Here is an 18,692-nt window from a genome sequence, read left to right on the forward strand (position 1 = left end):
GTGTCGTGAGCTAGTGAAATGGCGTCTTCAAGGGTAGTAGGCTTGAACATGTTAATTTCAGCGTAGTAATGCCCAAGGAGTCCAGACATATACTTGCGCTTGTGTGTCGTCTTTGGTACGTCTTCAAGCATGCGTAGCTGGAGGAGTGCATTCCAAAAACGCTCTGTATACTGAGGAATAGGCTCACGATCCCGTTGCTGGAGAAGATCCCATTGCTTAATAGCTTTCTCATGGAATTGCGATGGAAGGAAATTCTGCATGAACTTCTTCTTGAAATCTTCCCAAGTAGCAGGACAATCTATGCTCTTGCGTACTACAGTCCACCAAAGAGATGCTCTGTCTACCAAATGATTAGTAACACACTTGATTTTATCTTTTTTTGCATAGGTTTCCTCATGGAAATAGTCATCAAACTGACTAATGAATGCTAGAACAGTCTTTCCTTCTCGTATGCCATTGAAAGTACAGAATTTGAAACTTCGTTTACTTATCTTTGATTCCTTGCGAATGGTTTGAGCTTCAAGAGTGGTGTCGATGGTACATCGAATCAGATCTTCAGCTTGAGGTTCTTCTTTGTCGATAGACGCTCTTTGTAATTTTGCCAGTTGCGCTTGCAATGATTGCCTAGCCCTTCGTTCTTCTTCCAATTGCATCATGATTAAGTCCAGCTTTTGCTCCATCGTGGGTTCAGGTAAGTCGTCTTCAGCATAAGATCATCCATATGTGGTTCCGTCATCCTGTAAAACTCAAAAGACCTTTCTCACTCAAAATCAGGTTAGCGGGATGAGCGTAGCTCAAGTTAAGGGTTACAAGGTGTATGCGTTTTGGGATATATCTTTCTCAATCTTCAAAAAATCTGTGATTTTTCCTTCTTCGTATGCTGAAAATGCTTCAGCAAACCTGCGTATGGGTAGAGTATATTCCAACGAACAACTTTGCAGTTCAGAGTTTCTGCGCAGGAACAGCCCTTCTAGGAGTTTTGAGCACAAGTCAGTTCTGACTCTAGTTGACTAGTCTGACTTGCAGAGTTGCAGACTTGCAGGACTTAGCCGACTTAAGGAACTTGCAGAACTTGATCAGAGATTACTTGCAGAACTTGACTTCTGTGGTGTGTGGCCTGAAGTTGTTGACTTGCAGAGTTTGAGACTTGCTTAGAAGACTAAGCTTAATTGTTTAAGCTTAGAGGGGGGGGGGGGGGGGGGGGAGGGGCGTTTTTTTGCCGTTGCGAGATTTTCGGGCATCCTCTCACAGCTCGATGACGAATTTTGAAGCTTTTTATAAGCTTCTTAAAGCTTTTAAGCTTCAACACTAAGCTTTGAAAAGAATTAGATATGGAGGTTATGAGCTTAACTCTGGTTGTCCACGACTTGTTGAAGGAGATGTAGGAGTGGTCCTCCGTCTGGATAGCCCGGTCCTTCACGAACAGGGGTTCTTGATCGCCAGAAGTCTGCCTGTATCAACGGTTCGCGACGAGATTGACCGTAGAGCCCGATCGTTCCAGGAGCTCCGCCTTCGCACGAGATGGGTAGCGATTGGAAGCTCTTGATCTCAGCTCCGCTCTGATACCACTGGTGCGCAGATCGGTCGCTGTATGCTCACGTAGTGAATCCCGGAAGGCCCCCAAGAACAATGAACTCTACTTTTTGCACAAGTTACAAGGTAAAAAGCATGAACGACAAGAGCAAGAGACTAATTGGGTGCAATCTCCCCCCATGCCTTGTGTGAGCGCTTCACAAAGCATGTATTTTATGTATATTCCATCTTCATGCTCAATAATAGCCCAATTTACAAAAATATATCAAGCTTTTAGCTTTTGAGTTTGGTTTTACAAAAATAAGAATAAAGCTAATGGACGTGCCCAAAGAGTCTGGTACGCCCAATACAATGTCCAAATAGAAATAGCATAACCGTGCGCATGGGCGCATACAAAATAATAATAAATAATCGATGCCTCAATAGACATGACAAAATATAGGCGTGGCGGCTATCAAAATATAATCCATAGATCGAATACTCGCTAGACTCCAATGCTTTCCTCCGCCAGTGCTGCTATCTCTACACATCAAGTGAAGCATTCACAATCGTTAGTAAAGTAATACAATTAAACCGACAAAAGTGAATACCTAGCAGTCTTCAGCTACATAAATAAATCAACTGGTTAGAAATAAATCCTAACCTTAATTTATTACGAGTGCGCACTCTAAACTCATAAACGTTTATTAATTTAATATGCATTTTGCGAAATTACCCGCTATGGAATCACCCATGTATACACTAAATTAATGAAATGCCCGAAAAGGACAGGCGTCCCCATCAACTTCTCACACAAAGAATCCACTTTGTGTATGAGCCCCGGTCATCAAAGTTTACGGAATCCACGGTAAAACCTCACGGAATCCATCGTGGAATATGCCTCCTGGAATCAATGCATTGGTTTGGTGGCTAGAAACAGTGTTCTAGGACTGTCATAAATAGTCTACAGACACTTCATGTCAATGCTGCACTATCAATTGATGCCTATGCTTGTTTGGGCATGCCTACATGATCGGTTTGGTACCTATTTATGCCCGAATGTTTAGAGGATGCAAGGCACATGTTATGCCATCATTTTGGACTGATTTACATGCTGAAATTTCTTAGTTTTGACAGTCATTCTTGGCTGTAATAAAAGCGGGCTGAAGCTATTACACATGCCTTGGGTTATGCCTATTGGTTCCGGCCTATGTCTTGGATATATGCCATGAAGTATTGATCTTCGAGGTACGACTTCGAGCTTGGATTTCATTCTGGATGTTTTTTTGGAAAAGCTTTGACATTACACACTCATTGACATGGTTCATGCTTGACAGTGGTATATGCTTTGACAGTGATGCTCCTTGGGTTTATGCATACCCGTTGCCTATGGCTTGATGCTCATATCCTGGTTGATTACCCTATGCATACATTGAGCTTGAGTGCTCATTGAAGCTCTACCTTGGATGCATTTTGGATTATCTGGAGTTGTCTTGGATGTTACTTGGCTTGTCAGAGTTTGGATTGGGATGTACTATTGATGCATTGTCTTGGACTTATGTCATTGGCACTGTGTCTTGCCTTGGTTTGAGCTCTTGAGCTCGTACATGCGGCTTTTGTGCCAGTGGGAGCATTCTTGAATGCTTATCAGACATTGAGCAGGCGGTGCTTTTATGCATTGAGCAGTTACAGACACTTGAGACTTTGGGATTTCTTACCCTTTGAGATGATGCATGGTTTATATGTCTTGGTTCACTGTATGCTTATGAGCTGAGTCTCAAATTTGGATCCATATCTTTGTGAGCTGACACCTACTTGTGTCAAGTTTTGGTAGTGGCAGGAACACTTTGCCTTGTTGATTGAGGGTGTGCCTACTCACTGGCAGATGTTTGTATGACATGTTTGGGTGTTGAATTCATGCTTATCGACTGTCATATGCCTATGTTATGCCCGCATGATGCCGGATTTGGTCTTGGCAGTATCTGATTGACTTGGGATCCGATTTTGACACTGTTAGCTCTCATTTACTGAAATCTATAATTTATTACAACAAGCATATATGTATGGACTGTCATGGATTTTTCATGCTAAAATATTCTGAAATGATGTACTTTCACTAGTACTTGGTGGGCAACAGCTTTGGTTACACTTTTCTCGCCATTTTCTCTCGATTTTGGTGATTTTTTGGTCATTTTCTACAATAAACAACAAGCAGTTTTGAACTGTCTACAATCTTCCAACCTGCATTATGGCGAGTTCGCCCACTGAACATGCTATTTTCAACATCATTAAGCTTGATGGTATGAATTACTCTTATTGGAAGAGCCAGATTTGGCAGGTATTGGTGCAGAAATCGCAGATCAGACCTTTGAGGTTGAGCGGGCATCCGCCTGCAACTATGCCAGATGAGGAATGGCTTGAGCTTGATGAGTTATGCAAGTCCACTATTGTATTATCTCTCACAGAACATGTTCATTACAATGTCTTTGAGGAAGAACAGAGTGCATGGCAGTTGTGGGATAAAATCAAGAAGCTCTATGACAAGAAAAGTCCAGCGAGTCAGATGTATTGGTTGAAGCAACTTATGGATCTGCGCATGAAGGAGAATGTGACTATGTCTGCTCACTTGAGCCAGTTCCATGCTATACTCAAGAACTTGACTTCGCAGGACATCACTTTTACAGAGGATGTCACTCCTCTTTTCTTGCTTTGTACTCTTAATGAGTCATGGGATGTATTCCGCACTACATTATGTGCCTCTACTGCTACCTTGAAATTATCTGATGTTGAGAGTGCTCTTCTGTAGTAGGAAGAAGTTAACCATAAGAATTTGGATGCCTCTCGTGTGTCGCATGCTATGACAGTTAGAGGTAGGAATGATGGATATGGAGAGCATGGCAGTGGCAGTGGCCGTGGACAAGATTCTCAGAAATCTCGGTCCAAGTCTCATGGGAAGTCACGTAGCAAATCCCATGGCAAGAATGCAGATGTTACTTGTCACCATTGTGGGAAAAAGGGCCATATTAGGCCACAATGCCATGAACTGCGCAATGAAAGGGGAAAGACAAAGTGCAGGATAAGTCTTCTGATTGCAGCATAGTGCTTGCAAAGTCCAGTGTTAAAATTGAAGAGATCAATGTTATGCAGCCTGAGGATGTTGATGATGATGATTATATCCTTGCAGCTTCTTCTAGTGCTTCGCACATGACAGAGATACACTCTATGTATGCACAGTGTTGGCTCTTGGACTCAGGTGCGTCCTTTCATGTGACACCTTGCCGAGAGTGGTTTCATTCATACCATACTATTTCGAGTTCTTTGCGCTTGGGTGATGACAGCTCTCTTGATATTGTGGGCATTTGTGTTGTTAGGCTCCAGTTTCCTGTTGGCAGCAATTTTGTTATGCAGGATGTACATCATGTACCTGCTTTGACACGCAGTGTCATGTTAGCTGGACAGCTTGATGACGTAGGTTATCACATATCTTTTGGAGACTCTGCATGGAAGATCACTCATGGCAGACTTGTGATTGCGAGAGGTGCCAAGGCTGGCAGCCTCTATTCCTTGATTGTATTTGCTTCTTCCCTTGATCATGTTTTGTCTGTGGGTTCTATCCCACATGTATCTCTTTGGCATGCCCGTTTGGGCCATATGTCTTTGAAGGGAATGAAAATGCTTTCTGGTTTGCAGTACTTACCGCCCCTTGATTATGCATGTTTTGATTCATGTGAGCATTGCCTTTATGGCAGGCAGACTAGATCTATGCATAAGAAGTTTGATAGGCCACGCATGAGTGAGCCCTTGGCATTGGTACATTCGGATGTCTGTGGGCCCATGCCTTGTCAGTTTATGGGGGGTGCAAAGTATTTTGTTACGTTCATAGATGATTTTTCACGGAAATTTTGGGCTTATCCCATTAAGCTGAAATCTGATGTCTTGGTTGTGTTTTAGAGATGGCTTGCATTGGTTGAGAACTAGTCTGGGTATAGGCTCAAATGCCTAAGGATAGATAATGGGGGTGAGTATGTCTCACGTGCTTTTGAGCAGTTATGTGATGAGAGGGGTATTAAGCGTCAGTTGACTGCCCCCTACACCCCCCAGAATGGTTTGGGTGAGCGGATGAATAGAACCATCCAGGAGTGTGTATGTAATATGATTAGCCATGTAGGCCTGCCACAGAGCTTTTGGGCTGAGGCAGTTAGTACAGCTGTGCATGTCATAAACAGATCACCTTCTAGTGGTTTGGATTTTTAGGTTGCAGAGGAGGTATGGACTAGAAAACCTCCCTCTTATGCGCATCTCTGTGTCTTTGGATGTGAGGCATTTTGCCATGTGCCCAGGGACGAGAGAAGTAAGCTGGATCCTAAGAGTGTCAAATGCATTTTCCTTGGTTATGGGGATGCAGGCGAGATGGGTTACCGTCTCCGGGATCCGCAGGCGCAGAAAGTCATCCACAGTCATGATGTAGTCTTCCATGAAGACAAGATGCATCCGCAGCCTGAGAGAGTTGTTGAGATCCATAGGGTCATATTTCAGGAGGAGCCGAGAGCTCCCGCACAGCCAGTTGGACAGCCTATAGCTGCAACAAATGCTCATGGTCAGGGTGTTGGACATGCAACTGGGCAGGCAGCAGAGCCTGCCGTGAGACGGTCTACTAGAGACAGACGTTCACTTGATAGATTTCAGCCCTCAATGCATTATGTCTTGGTTACAGATGCAAGAAAGCCTTTCACTTATGATGAGGCTATGCGCAGGGGTAACAGTCACTCCTGCGAGAGGGCTATGTAGTCTGAGATAGACTCCTTGCATAAGAATGACACTTGGGATTTGGTTTCCTTGCCTAAGGGCAAGAAGGCTTTGCCTTGCAAGTGGGTGTACAAGCTGAAAAGTAACCCTAGACACCCCAAGCTGGCATACAAGGCTAGATTGGTAGGAAAGGGTTTTAAGCAGGAGCATGGTGTGGACTTTGATGAGGTCTTTTCTCCTGTGGTTAAGATGACCACCCTGCGCTTAGTCTTGGCTTTGGTTGCTCATCTTGACTTGGATTTATACCAGATGGATGTCAAGACGGCTTTCTTGCATGGGAACTTGAGGACCCAACCTATGTATAGATTGTGGTGCAGATATTATGTGAGTGCACGTGTTAAATATTACGTAGTTAGAAGACTGTTGGTCTGGTTCCTCTTAGCAATGTGTGGATGAAGCAAGGGTTGAATGGGGTGGAAAAAATTGTCAATGCTGAGGAGAAGTATACATGAAGGCTTCTTGAGACCTTATTTGTGATTTTGACAACACGATGTAGCATAATTAAGATCATTGATGCCAAGCTTTTGGTAGCTAGTGGTTACGTGTATTGTTTGAAGAGTATGGTGTACTTTTTGGTCCTTGGTGCCTTGCTCACCACTATTGATTGCAATGGTACTAAGATGGAGTGCGAAAAAGAATTGTGCAAATGGGTTAGGGTGACGGGTCTAACCATAGGCAAGACAAGCTCCCTAGGTATGTCCTGCCCTTGATGTGCCCTGAACAATTGTGGGGGATGTGTAAAGGGCTAGGGGACTAGGGACAGAGCCAGCCGACTAAGGTCACTGGACGTACCTAATTTGAGGACCCCTAGGTGCTGCGCTGTGATTGCGAGTGCTTTTCTTTTCTTTTCTTTTTCTTTTTTCTTATTCTTCTTCTTCTTTCTTTTTTTGTGTGGATAAAATGAATATAACCAATGCAATATATTGAGGTTATCAGCCTTTCATTTGGATTGAGAAATGTCAAGATCCAAAGGCTATGAAAAATGGATATTACAAAGATAATTGTGTTACTAGCCTCGATGCTAGAGGAACAATTGTTGAGATGGAGAGATATACTTGATATTTTGCAAACCTCTTTGTAACATGTGAGACATCGGTATAATTGAGGTAGCAACTGGAGTGAGCTATGCATGGACAAGGAATAGAGCATCTGGTGAATTGAATCCTGGTTGATGAAGAAACATTTGTCATTGTTGAGAGCGTGGCTCCTACTCCAATGTAGAGTTTGGCCAAGAAAGAGAGAGTAGCCGATGATTATGCTTTGGGCCATGCTCAAATGCAATGTGTGCTTTTTGTAGGGGTCATTTTCTCTTCCCGTGGGGATTCTGTCATGGCTCTTTCTTCTTGGTATTTCTGTCGCTTTCTCCATAATGGTTCTTTGTGGGGTTGGTGGTCTTTGGTGACTTGGACATTGAATGCTTTCGTACAGAGACCTCTGTCGTCTTGCATTCACTTGGCAACTCGTGAGAGTACATGCAAGTCCTATGCTTCAACCATAATGGATAGGTGTGGCTCAAAGAGACATCACTTATCTAAATCCCATGGTGCTAACTTCAATGCATATCACTTGCACTTGATTATCATTGCTTATGTGTGTGCTGGCTTTGCCTTTTTGGTATTATCTATACACAGACACAAATCTCATTATTTATTTATGTACATGTTTATGAATCCATGTCACTTCATGAGGATAAAAACCAATTGTAGAACTTAGGATTGTGCCGGAGTGTGGCACACACATCTAGTACTCGTGGAAGCCTACTCAATAACAATAGATATTTTACAACATCGAGTAGCATGATACCTTTTCCGAGTCTATTGACAACATATAGCTCCTCCTTAGTGAGAATTTTATCAATCAGAGAGTTCTTTTGGCTAGCTCCGACTAAGTCCATACCCCGAATGACAGTTAGTACTTGAAAGAAAGTTGGTGCCACATAGGTTGGGTCTCTTTGAGACCACCATTTGGCCAATCGCTCCTCTAAGACTGTCATAATCTGGGCTCCAAGTTCAGCCATTGTAGTGCGGTTTTCAAACCAACATTTTTCAATTTGACTTCGACCCTCTGATTGGTGCTTTAACTACTCTATCTCAAAGAGATTTGGTTGGCAAAGCACTTCATTGAATGTCACCGTCAAGTGTAGTTCGTCAACTTTCTCGTCAGAGATGAGATGCATGTGTTCACATAGGAGCTTGCCATAGTGCTAATTAAGATATTCTTACTCTTTCTAGGATATCGAATATGGCAAGTATTCCTTAAGCTACTCCCTAGGGAATGTGTCCATGTCCGCAAGGATGTAGACACATGCGAATAATTTGATTTTAGCATCCGACTCAGTCAAGCTTTTTGTGACACTTCTATGTTCAATGAGGGCTTGCTTGGTTGCTATCTCATGCAAGGTTTTGGGAGTTTTCCTAGGCTTTAGCATAGCTAGGGGTTCAGGCCTAGATAAGCAAGATTGATCAATGCTAGGATTGCTTGTCCTTAGGGTTTTCATGTTTCTTCTCTTGAGGCTTTACTATTATTGTGTCATGGTTTCCCTTGGATGTGACTGATATAGCTTTGTCAACCTGTTGTGACAGTGTTATATCCACTCTTGATTGGTCAATGTAAGTTTATTGTCGGTGGATTGAGCATTGTAAGCAACCGTTGATGGTAATGGTTGCTTTGATTTATAAGAATACATGGATGTGTTTGAGGTTTCATCGTTGTTAGGAGAGATGGCAATGGGTTTATTCATGGGTGGACTCGATGCTTTATTCCACAGCTCTTCAGCACTCTTGGTCTCAATCTTCTTGGTGTCTACAACCACTTGCAACTGTCGATGTTTTTGTTGTTTTCTCCTCTTTTTCTTAGGCAATTGAGGTGTATCCCTTGAAGACTAGGGACCTTGAACTAGGTCAGTCATTGATGTGTTTGGTTGGGCCTCAACATTCTCTTTCTCTAATGTGTCCTCATGGGACATAGCTACGACCTGTTGAATAGCCTTACTAGGTTGTGAGGGTACAACTACCTCTCTTTTTGGAGAGTCTAGCTCTTTAGCTAATTCCCCTCTATTTAGCTCCTCATCCGATTGCATTGGCAGTTGCTCATGGTCGGGCCTTTGCTCTAGAATCTTGTCCTTACCCATTGGAACATGCCTCCATTACTTCTTATCAAAGAGGGCATTGTGTTTAGAGCTTTTGTTCTCTTGCTCTGGAGGTTTGGGTGACTCTAGTGTAGAACCAAGAGATGGTTTAGGGTTCTTGTCATGTAGGCTTGGACGGAACTAGATGAAGAAGTCAGGGTTGTCTTAATGGGAAGTATAGAGATCTAGGATTGCACGGTCTTGAGTGAGGCAAAAGACATATGCACTAATATCAAGAACCATGCTCCATACTCCTAGCTTGCTAGCCACGTGTAGATCTTCTTTTAGAAGCAGTTTATCATAGAAGGGATGTTTTTGGACAGTGGCAGAAAGCTGGACCTCATGGATCGCTGTCAATACTCGTAATGAGGTTGGGGCAATGCACATGGGATCATGTATTGATGTCCAAAGGGCTTTCCTTTGCTCAATAAGTGTCATTAGTCAGTGGCCAATTTTGGCTACCAAACTTTGGTTGGAGTACCATTTCTGCACATAGTTACCTTGTCCTTTCCCTTTTCATTTGATTGCTTTGAGCTTTTTCTTAAGGATGTTGATTGCGACACCTCTTCCACAGGTGAATTGCTAAGGAAATGTTCCGCAAAGGGCATTGTCATGACCAAAGGATGAGACTGCTATGATTCTTGATTAGAAGAAGTAGTGGCTAGTTTAGTGGATTGGCTATTGTTGGTAGACTGCGGTGTCAAGTCCTTAAGCAGATCAGAAGTGGTCGTGTCTTTTGTTGCCCTTTGCGCATTCACTTGTACAGATCAAGCATCAGTTGAGCTAGTCATAGTGGATTAGGCAGTCATATCCTTAGATCGAGAATTAGGGGTTGTGTCATATCCCACATCTTGGACATTTGGAAGCTCAGATGGAGATAGAGATTGGGATTGAGTAGCTGCACTTGACGATTGTTGTTGTGCTTATTGTGTCCAATTAGGGAAAGAGGATGTAGGAGATTTGGGACTCCTAGGTGGACTTGGTAGTGGCTAGAAGATTTGCTATTAGACGATTTTACAATTTGCTTTGTTGAGCAATCAATCTTATCATGAGAAACATTGCGCTTGTGGTGCTCATTATCCTCTTGGGAAGTCAAAGTCTCCTTGGACACTAGTGGCCTTTGTGCACACTTAACAATTACACCTGATATTTTCTTGTTAAGCACACTAGGTTGAGTATCTACCTTTTGAATAGTCATGTTTGGTTTCTTGATTTCAATTGTGAGGGGCTCAGTCACTCCAATGTTGTTGACTAGAGACTTGGATTTTTGTTTAGATTTCCTCTTGCACTTATTCACTTTTGATACGACCTGGTCTTCAGCTGACAGAGGTGGTTTAGCAGGGGGTTTCATACCCAAATCCATCGGTTACCTGCGTAATACCCTTGAGCAGGTAGCAAGATATCCATCGCGGTGTTGTGCTAGCTCTCCATCGATACCTTCGTCTATAAGGCTTGGGCTTCTTTTGTGGTCTTCTATGATATTTGTAAGTCCAAAGCCTATCCTTGGCATTGTCTACTAACCTCCTTGTTTCAAGCATGACCTCGCTCACCAGTTCTCTCTATTCAACATGCGCTTGTATCAACTCTGGTCACAAGTTTGTGCTCTTGGTACTAGGCTTGCCTGGTATGCCAGAATGTTCCTTGTCTTTCCCCCGAGGTTTGATGAGGTCACCCTTACTAAAGGTTGTGATTATCCTCACACACCTGGTAGTGTCAAGTGTATCCTATGTGCTATATAATCAACCTCATGCTTTGTCACTCTTTTAAAGGGTCTTCCTAGGAGGGTTTCCTTTCCACAATTAGCACTATTTGGAGGAACATGAAATAGGATAGACAATCTTTCCGTTTCAATAGTTACAAGGGTTCTGCACTTCCCTATAAGGGCTTGTGGGTGTCCTTTGTAAGGATTAAGAGTTGCAGTAGTTGGTGTGAGTTTTGGTTGGCCCAGTATAGTCTATGCTTCATAGGTCAAGATATTAAAATCTACTCCTTCATCTATGAGAGTATCGATGCTATGCTCTTTTTTTTGTGGTGAGTTTGACCCTAAGATAAGCAAGCGGTACTATGTCTTCATCTTTCAGGTCTAGGCTTATAAATTCAAGCCTTTTGACACATGCCCTTGAGTCCCCAACTGTATAGCCAGATGTGGATTCTCTACTGATGTCTTGGGTCATTTGTGCAGTGCCATTCAAAGTGCATCTATCATCAAGACTATCATGTCTAGTCATCCTCGTAGTTGTAGCTTGATGTTGTTGCATTGCACTTTGACTAGATGCGGTCCGAATGCAACATATATATATTTTTGTGGTGTGGCCTTTTTGCCCTTGTTGGCTAGATTGGCCCATTGAGGTTCTAGGGTCTCTGTTTGTCTTTGTTCGGGTATGGGCTTTTGGGTGCTATTTTGCAAGTGAGAATCTATACTTGTGTAGATCCATTACTACACTAGGATCTAATTTGGAGGACCTGTCATGGCACGCGTTTTCTCTCTAGCCTACTTGGGGGAGGTGCGGAGGGGGCAACTCTATGGGGGTCCTGGGGGCAATTCCCCTCGGCCCGCAGGGCCTTACGCACAAATATCATGCGTGATTTGAAGGACCATTTGTAGCCAAGTTTTGAGCTACTTGCTCTAGATTTTAGCCTAGTGATAGATCTATGATGTACTTTCGGCTCTATATGGTCTCTGGCTCAGTTTTAAGGGTTAGACGTGTCAAATTTGTATTTTGTTCATATGTCTGATTTTGATAGTTTTCTGTTTGATTCTCAAAGGTCCGATTCTCACGAGTTTGATTATCAGAATCAGATGTCCGATTTTGGGTTGGTCCGATCGAATGATCGGTAAGACGGTCTGGGATCTGATTATAAGTTACTCCAATTCTGGGAATCGGATGTCCGATTATGGGATATTCGATCTTTGTGCATTTGATTCTGGGAGTCCAATTTGACAAGTGTTCGATTTGGATTGTCTAATTATGGGATGTTCGATTTTGGTTGGTCCGATATTTGTGCATCATTCTAGGATGTCTAATTTTCAAAATCGGATAGGGTATGTCTGATCGGACAAGATGGGTTGGTGTAAGTCTAGAAATCAGACTGTTCGAGTCCGATTTTGGGAATCAATCTTTGGTAACAGTGTCCACTCTTGCGGATGAGTTTCCAGGATGCCGAAAATCAACTTGATTCTAACGATTTTGGTTTTATGAGGGGTTACACAAACTTCCAGAATGGAAGAATGGACCCTAATGAAGGATTGTATATACCTGGAATAGCCAATAAACTCCAAAATACAAACGGCAAGCAAATCAAACCCTCTTACCTTGTTATGACAGCAGAAACCCTAATGCATGTTTTCCTTTTTTTCTTTGTTTTTTCCTATTCTAATGTATCCAAATCACAAAGAAAACACCTACACTACTGCAACCTGCTTTTCAAATCCAAAAAACCAAAAACCTACTTGCTAAGGAGATCAAATACCTCTTCAAACTCCCTCGCTTCCTACCTATCTACCTGAAGCACCGATTCGGGGAAAATCCTACTTCAATGCTTGATTCGGAGTGCGCAAGCACTCAAGGCTTGAATTCGTTGGTCCCGGCAACGGAACCAAAATGTAAGGGGAGCTCAAGCTCAATCGCCAAGACCCATGGATTACTTATTATTTCAAGTGTTTCAAGCCGAGCACTAATGGATACCTCTCACATAGCCGACGCGGTATCTCTCTCTACAAGTGTAGTGATCTTACCTCCATGCTCAATCGAGTTGCCTCCTCTCTTGAGCACTCCAATAGCTTCATGATCCAAGTGCAAGCTTCAAGCAAGCTCGATCCTCGAGCTCCACGCTCCAAGCTCCATTGCCGCGAGCAAGAGAAGAGAAGAAGAGAGGAGAAGATGGAAAGCTTCTCCACCAGGGTCCCTCACCCTCACACACTTACTTCCTCACACTCTCACACCCCCTCTCTCAAGCACAAGCTCAAGCAAGCAAGAATAAGAACAAGAAGAAGAAGATGAGAGCTACTTTTGGCCACACACAAGAATGAGCTTCTCATTCACTTTTCAACTTTATATACAAAACCCTAAATCCCTTTTGGGCAGTCATCCCCTTATCCCCTTTTTTACATGATCGACGGTTATTTTTTACATGATCAACGGTTCTTTTTTCCATTGTCCTCCTATCTTCCTAACTTCCTTTCTACCATCCATCTACCTTTACAATTTGCATGGGCGAGAGCCTAGTGCTCTTAAAATAAATCATAGTGTGTCTTACACTCTTTTACAAAATATTGCTTGTGCTTTTTCTTGTGCGTGTCTCTCCTTGATTTAGGAATTTTTTGCACTTCTTGTGTTTTAAGATTCTTGTTGGTGCCTTCATCTTTTGTTTCACTTTTTTCTTGGCCTTGTCTTCTGCTTTAGTTTTTTTGGATTTTCCACCTTGTTCGTCCCACGGACTACTTATTCTTTCAAGCATTTCAAGTCGAGCACTAATGGCTATCTCTCTCTATGAGTGTAGTGAGCTTACCTCCATGCCCGATTGAGTTGCCTCCTCTCCCGAGAACTCCGGTAGCTCTACGATCCAAGTGCAAGCTTCAAGCAAGCTCGATCCTCAAGCTCCATTGCCGCGAGCTCTTTTACAAAATATTGAATTGTGCTTTTTCTTGTGCACCTCTCTCCTTGATTTAGGACTTTTTTGCACTTCTTGTGTTTTGAGATTTTTCTTGGTGCACCTTCGTCTTCACTTTTGCCTTGGTCTTGTCTTCTACTTTAGATTTTTCGGATTTTCCACCTTGTTCGTCCCACGGACCGCTTATTCTTTCAAGCGTTTTAAGCCGAGCACTATTGGCTACCTCTCACATAGCCAACACACTATTTCTCTCTATGAGTGTAGTGAGCTTACCTTCATGCCCGATCTAGTTGCCTCCTCTCCCGAGCACTTCGGTAGCTCCATGATCCAAGTGCAAGCTTCAAGCAAGCTCGATCCTCAAGCTCCACGCTTTAAGCTCCATTGCTACAAGCAAGAGAAGAGAAGAAGAGAGGAGGAGATGGAGAGCTTCTCCACTAGGGTCCCTCACCCTCACACACTCACTCCCTCACACTCTCACGCTCCCTCTCTCAAGCACAAGCTCAAGAAGAAGAAGAAGAAGAAGAAGAAGAGAGCTACTTTTGGCCACACATAAGGCGAGCTTCTCATTCACTTTTCAACTTTATATAAAAAACCCTAAATCCCTTTTGGGCAGTCATCCCCTTATCCCCTTTTTACATGGCCGGCCGTGGCCTAAGCCCTTTTTCCCATCTTCCTCCTATCTTCCTAGCTTCCTTCTTGCCACCCATCTACCTTTACAATTTACACGGGTGAGAGCTCGACACTCTTAAAATAAATCATGGTGTGCCTTGTGCTCTTTTACAAAATATTGAGTTGCGCTTTTTCTTGTGTGCATCTCTCATTGATTTAGGACTTTTTTGCACTTCTTGTGTTTCTAGATTCTTCTTGGTGCGCCTTCGTCTTCTGTTTCACTTTTTCCTTGGCCTTGTCTTCGGCTTTAGATTTTTCAGATTTTCCACCTTGTTCGTCTTAGCATTAACACCTACACTCAGTTCTAATTTGCAATATGATGGCAACAAGTGTAATAAAGGCAATAACTCCTCATATGACTGACCACATTTCCATTACTAATCGTGTATCCATGAACAAGTTGGAGATAATAAGAGTCCTCATATGATTGACCACATATCAATGAACAAGCTAGGGCTAATAAGAGTCCTAGAGTTCTTGAAGGGAGTACCAAACAATAACCATGCAACTATCTTCAACCTTGCATGAAGAACTCCCGAAAGCTCAAAAGTGGAACTGGACTAAGGTGTATGACCTAAACCTCATGTACAATTGGGCCCTTCTAGAAAAGCACAAAACTTTAACTGGTGATGAGAAGACTGACAACAATGAGCCTTTAGACCATGAGGACTCAAAGAGTATATATATACACTTGTTGTGAATCTAAGAATGAAGACTCTATCAATGAGGTTGAAACCATTGACTATGACATTTACAAGCACATACTAAATAAAATTATCATGGACTCTAAGCCAAAGGGAACTAGTGTGTTTATCATCAATGGAGGAGTAGTTAGAATGGATTGCAATAATCGATGAGAACCTTGAAGTTGTTGACTACAAGCAAGCAAGACTCAACCAAACTAGATTAGCAACCATATAGTCTAATGTGAGTTGTCATCCCTAGGTGAAATACTCTCATCTAGCAAAGGATGCGACTTCAACTTTGAATCTAAGGTCAACTTTAATAGCAACCCTGAAATCCCTTAACCTTCTCAGATGACTTGATCCACCAAGAGGGACCTTCCAATCCATCTAAGGCATAAGAAATTGAAGGAGGAAAGAAAGAAAATGGACAAGGATTTAGAAGCTAAGAGACAAAAGAAACATCGGGATCTCCTTTTGTGATTTAGTAAGTTCAAGAAGGAGATTTGATCATGGAGTTGCTAGATGCTAAGTGACAAGGATAGGCCAGCAAACCAATTAAAGGACCTACCAAGGTCAAGGAAGTCAACTTGGCTAGTGAAGGGGAGAAGCACTGGCTTGTGTTCATAGCCAACAACTTGATTGATGGTGATGAGACTAACCTCATGAATCTTTTGAAAGATATTCTTGGACGTGTCTACTTGGTTGATGGAAGAACTAAAAGGAATAGACCTAGCATCATCACATATAACATCCTAATAGTCCCTCATGCCATAGCAGTGAGGAAAATACCATATACAATGAATCCTAAGTACCCACATGCTATAAAAGAAGAGACTAATAAACACTTGAGTGTTGGATTTATCTACAAAACTAAGCACACAATCTAGGTATCTTTGATTGTCATAGTACTCAAGAAAAATGGAAAGATCAAAGTGTGTGTTAGCTATTAAAACATCAATGCTACAACTAAAAGAGATGACTATTCCCTATCGTACATCGAGCACATGCTTGAAAGAGTGTGAATAAGCCTTACAACTTTTTGCTGCATAGGATGGCATTTGTTAGGGTATTTGCTTATATATTCATGCCTTTTAGCTTGACTAGTACCCTTGCCACTTTTCAACAACTCATATATGTGATCTTCAAGGACATGTTGTGAAAGTGTCTTAAAGTATTCATTGATGAACTTTGCATCCATAAGAATTGGGTAGAACACTTTCAGCACTGAATAGTCTCGAAATATGTAAACAATATAGTCTCTCTCTAAACCCCTTATAGTTCCAACTTTAGGTTAATCATGGTTGTATTCTAGGGCATGTTTTGTTAAGGAATGGAATTGCTATTGACTTCTTGAAAGTCAAAGTGATTTTCTACCTTCCATCCCCAATAAACTACAAGGGTATTATGTGCTTTCTCAATCACATATGAAATTATCAATAAATTGTATTAAACTATGTGTTGATTGCTCAATTGTTATACAAATTTTTGGTGGTCTTTGAGTGGAGTAATGGATGCTAGTATGCATACAAAGCTTCAAAGAAGGTTCTTAACACATTGATACGTCAAAATTTCTAGTGGAAACAATTTTGTGCTAGGGTAGAGAATGTTGTAAAATTACATGGTGTAGCGAACAAAATCTAAGCAAGAAGTAGAGAACATAAACTTCTTTGGTTCCAAATAAACTAATACAAAGATAGCTTCGTCCATCCGTGTGCTTTTACTATGAATCTTAGATGGTGATTAAGACATATGATAAGCAAAGAGCTTAAGGATAGTTGGAAGAACTCTGTAACTACGTGAAAGATAGGTTGATTATGGCATCAAAGGGGTCTTCCTTTTATAGCATGAGAATATAGCCTAGTCATAGCATATTTGGCCATATTAAGAACTTTCCCTAGTTAGCTAGGGAATATTCTCTTTACCATTGCATTGGGGACACTACCCCTAGACCCCCACCATCAACAAGGGGCCGTTGGAGCCTTGAGATGCCCCTCCCCTACCCATGGACTGCTTTTGCGACCCCTAAGCCCCATACCTCACAACTAGATATAATGTGCCTTGAGTTGCTACCAACTTAACTACTCTATCTAACTCGAAGGCGACTAGATCCATAAGCATCACCTTTTTTCCATTTGGTCACATAGACCTCATTTGATATATAAGTCAAGATCCAATCTATGTCTAGGGCTCACACATGGCTTCTCCTTGTAATGGGGGCCTTACAACTTAGAGCATCATGGATCATAGGTGGCATATTACGAGGGTGGGGCATTGAGCATATCTAACACTCCCTCTTAATGTCCACCCATAAGTAAACTACATCCTTAGCCCAATGCCATTATGAGGGTGGGGCATTGAGCATATCTAACACTTCCTCTCAATGTCCACCCATAAGTAAACTACATCCTCATCCCAATGCCAAGTCTTTAAAGATGAACTTGAATCATATTATTTGTAAGAGTTTTTGTAAAGATATCTACTCCATTCACCTCCATTGGATAGTAGACAAGCTCTACAATCCCATCATTAATCAAGTCATATACATAGTTATACTAGATTTCAATGTGTTTGGTGTGCATAAAACATTTAACTTTTAGCAAAGGTGATACAACTCTAATTGTCACATCTTAGCATTGTTGGATCTTCATCTTGCACTCCCATCTTCACATGCACCAAAACAAGTAGTCTTTGTGCTCTACTTTGGTAGAAGATAATGCCACTATTGGTTGCTTCTTAGTAATACAAGACGAGTAATATCCACTAACTAATTTCTTGGAAACATTATCACTTGCCCAATCTAAATCATAGTTTCCCACAAGAGAGCTTCTTGAACCATGCTCTACCTCTCAACTTGTATTAGAGCTTGGACTTAAGAAGCTTTACCAATAATTTGCATTAGCCCATGAAAAAGCTTCAACTCAAGGTTTTATGGCAGCCATTATTTCTTCTCCCAAGGTATGCATTGAGTCTTTCCTTCTCCCAGCCTATTCAAGCTTTTCAAGGAGCTTCCCAAGGCTTAACTTGGCCTTGTTGAGTCCTTATTGAGCTGAGAAGCAACCATTATGTCCACTTTGAGTGGATATAGAGCATGCAATAGAAGTCGTGGACAGTTATGCCAGCTTAATGACACTTTTGTATTTTGATCATAACTTTTGCATACAATATTGGATTCAAGTGTTCCATTTCTAGAAATGAAGAGCATGATAAGGCTACAAATTTGAGCACACATAGAGTTGTTTTTGTACAGATTTTAGTTCTCTATTTTATACAAAATGGAATAG

The sequence above is a fragment of the Lygodium microphyllum genome, chromosome 5 (assembly GCF_053477565.2).
Source record: "Lygodium microphyllum isolate KBCC chromosome 5, Lygodium_microphyllum_v1.1.10, whole genome shotgun sequence".
Taxonomy (NCBI): Eukaryota; Viridiplantae; Streptophyta; class Polypodiopsida; order Schizaeales; family Lygodiaceae; genus Lygodium; species Lygodium microphyllum.